A 4,107-nucleotide genomic window follows, 5' to 3' on the forward strand; every position below is an offset into this window, starting at 1 on the left:
TGTCACTTCAAGGGGTAAAAAGTATAACTATTGCATTGTGTTGTACAGCTGAAACTAATTCTAAAAAATGTGTATTTCATAATAAAAAATAATTTAATAAAAAAAAGAATGCATGAGGGAAAAACAAAAAACAAAACAAAAAAACCCCCTAGCACTGCACCTAGAGTTTCAAAGCTTTGATAGACTTAAAAATCATTTTATAGATGTTGTCTGGAGAGTATAATAAAACATTTGACCAAAGCAAGGAATAAAAAGAGATAATGAATTACAACTTTCAAAAGTAGCATCCCCCAAGGAGATTTAATGTTGATTTATAGACACAAGGCTTTCCCTCATTGACCAGAGTGGAAAATTCCAATCGTTATAAAACACAAAAAATGTATTGATGGTCAATCAAAGAAATTTGGTGAACCCTCTTTCAGGCATAATGACCCATCTGGGAAGATGGGGGAAAAAATAGAGATATACTATTCCCATCTATCAAGTTGTCAAATACAAAACATAAATACAAGGTAAAAAAAAACATTATAAAATAATATACATACAGTAAAGAACAAAAATCTTAAATATAATATTCACTGAATTTTGATCTACATGCATGTCCACATGCATACACACACACACACACACACACACACACACACACACACACAGTGAATCCATGCAAACTAAGGTACAGACACTTTCAAAACTACAGAAGACTCTCTCATGCCCCTTCCCAGCCAACTCATTGAGAGAATGTTTAAGAGATAATACTCAGTACTGGTAGTTAATTATGTTGTGTGACATGAACTTCCAGATGTTATTAATAGGAGTGTGATTAGTGGATGATTTCAATTAAGCAATTTTATGATATTATCAAAGCTATTGATAATGCTTAAATTCTTTGTTAAAGAAGGCATTGAGCTTCTTGGAATCTATCCTAAGCAAATAATGAGATAGAATAAAACATATACATATAAGGTTGCTCATCACTGCAAAAATGTTACCCAAATTAGAAATTAGGGAGATGTAGGTCAAAGGATACAAATTTTCAGTTAAAGAAGAATGAATTCTGAGGATCTAACATACAGCATGGTGACTACAGACAGTAACACAGTATTACATACTTAAAGGTTGCTGAGAGTAGATCTTAAGCATTCTCACCACACACATGCAAAAAGTTAACTATGTGAGGTGATGGCTGTTTAATTATTTTGATCTTTGTAATCATATATATATATACATTATATATATAAAATCACCACATTGTGCACTTTAAATATATATAACTATATTTGTCAATTAAATCTCAATAAAGTTGGAGAAAAATAAAGCACACAGAAAAATATTAAAAATAGGGCCGGCCGAGTGGCTCAGTTAGTTAAGAGTTAGCTTAAGAGTGTGAGCTCTGTGGGGCCGGCCGAGTGGCGCGATGGTTAAGAACTCGCTTGGGATGCCAGAGGGCCCCGGTTCGGATCCCACATGTGAGGGCCAGTGACACTGCCCTCTGCAGCTAAGATGCTGAACAACAGCTCAACCTGGAGCTGGGCTGCCGTGGGTCGCCGGCGACGGCGTGGGCTGCAGCCCCTGTGGCAGTGGGTTGCCATGGGCTACCGTGTGTGGCCAGCAGCCAGCGTGAGCGGCCAGCAGCCGCAGTGAGCGGCCGTCCAGAAGCCGGCGACTGATCTGCCTCGCCCGGGAAGAGCACAATGATGGTGCCAACTTGGGCCAGTGAAGCAACGTCCTCCACAACTAGACTGAAGAACAAAAAACGACAGCAACTTGTCTGTTCCCCTTCCCCCAATTCCCCAGCATTGTTCCCATCCCCCCAATTCCCCAATTAAAAAAAAAAAAAAAAAAAGAGTGTGAACTCTGAGCAATAGAGCAGCTGGTTCAATTAAATTCCCACATGAGCCAGTGAAGCTGTGCCCGTGCTGAGCTGCCACTGAGCTGCCAACAGGTGGTAGGATGGCTCAGTTGGTGAGAACACATGCTCAAAACAACAAGACTGCCTGTTCGATGGTGGGCTGTGCCCACTGGCAACTAAGACTGAACTTGGCACTTTGAGCTGAGCTGCTGCCCAGATCGCTCAGTGAATAGAGTGCGCACTCTTAACAAGGCTGTCGGGTTCGGCTCCTGCATGGGATGGTGGCTATACCCACCCACAACTAAGATTGAACACAGCACCTTGAGCTTAGAGGCCATGAGCTGCTGATAGGCAGCCAGATGGTGACTGGCGCCTTCCACAACTAAGACTGAAGAACAACAATGTGGCTGGCCCCCCTCCCCAATTCCCCAACATTGTTCCCGTCCCCCAATCCCCAATTAAAAAATATATATATATATATACTATTAATAACTTAAGTATACATCATAAGGGAATGGTTAAATTATAATGTATCCACTTGATGAAATAGTTGCAGTCATTAAAAATTCAGTTTTTGAAAAATCTATAACATGAACAAATACTCATAATAGTTAAGTATTAGTTAGTAAAAATGAAATAAAATGGGAAATTCAATACGATTTTAATTTTAAAAAATTAAAATTAATTTTAAATTAATTTTAATTTCCATAAATTGCTTTTATGGAAAAAAAGGCTAGCTTGGTATTGCCTCTAGTTAATAGGAATATAGGAAATTTTAATTTTGTTCTTTTGTTTTTTGTATTTTCCAAATATTTTTTTATAATCACATGTATTTCTTTTATAACCAGAAGAAAACCATATTTTTTAAAAAGCAAGCAACAAAAGTAAATGAATTGTCATTGGTTCAGTTCCTTTGAGGATGAAATAAAAGCCTTCCCATGGTCGACCTCAATTTCCATACAATTTACACTGGAAACCTAAATAATAAAAACAACAAAGCACAGAATAGATCAAAAGTCAAATGGATACTTCTATGAAGACTCTCATGACACACCTTGTGTTATAGATAATTAATAAAGGCTCATCATTATTTCAGTGTTTTGTCAAAAAGAAAAGACCTTGAAAGCAGCATAAAATTCTGTGCTATTCCTTCAATGCAAAGAAAGAAGGAAATAAAAATAAAGGCCCAAGCCTCTATAATGACTCATTTTCATCTTCCCAGAGTTCACAGGAGAGGTCAAAGTCAATCCAATCTGGAAGTTTCTGGAAAGAACCCAAAGTCTTAACACCAAAGAGCATAGGTTACATGGATAAGCAAACATCTGACCTGCTCTTTAGTAGTTTTAAGGTTCTTTACCAAAGAGCAAAATTTGAGGCCAAAAACTGTATTCCCTGGTGGACCCTTAAATAACTCCCTGCTTTATTTTTGCTGGAAGTTGGAGGGAAAAATAAACTTGCCAAGGTCTGTGCAACACAATCCACATGAATTGAGCAAGAAGATATTTGAATTTGAATTTATATTTATTTTCATGTCACCTTTTAAAATTTTCTGTTCTCTCTGTATACAGAACATATCAGCACAGTGGTACATGCATATACTTTTAAAATAAATATTCATACACATATTGGAGTTCATGCTCACAATTTTTTAATGGTAGGGGGGCATGCAAAAAAATTGGAAACCATCACCTTAGACTAGAAGATCTCAGCCTCAATTAATTGTGAAACATGTAGCAATTAATGTTTTGCTGATAACAGTGAAATACTGCATCAGTTTGGTATTTTTAAAAATCAGAGCAGATACAATATTATCACTCACAATTCTTACATAAGTGGTGTGACTTTTTTCTCTATTTTAAATACTTCTTTTTAAAGCAGGTAAGGTTCACAGTAAAATTAAAAGGAAGTACAGAGATTTTCACTTACCCCTACTCCCACACATGCAGTGCCTCCCCCATTATCACCATTCCCACCAGACTGGTACATTTGTTACAACTGATGAACCTACATTGACACATCATGGTCACCCAAATGCACAGCTTACATTAGGGTTCACTCTTGGTGTGAACCCTATGTACTTGGACAAGTCTATAATGACATGTACCCCTCATTACAGTATCATACAAAGAATTTTCACTGCCCTAAACATCCTCTGTATGCCCCCTATTCATCCCTCCCTCTGCCCTCCAATCCCTGGCAATCACTTTTCTTTCTATTGTCTCCTTAGTTTTGCCTTTTCCAGAATGTCATATAGTTGG

The sequence above is a fragment of the Hipposideros armiger genome, unplaced genomic scaffold (assembly GCF_001890085.2).
Source record: "Hipposideros armiger isolate ML-2016 unplaced genomic scaffold, ASM189008v1 scaffold_288, whole genome shotgun sequence".
Taxonomy (NCBI): Eukaryota; Metazoa; Chordata; class Mammalia; order Chiroptera; family Hipposideridae; genus Hipposideros; species Hipposideros armiger.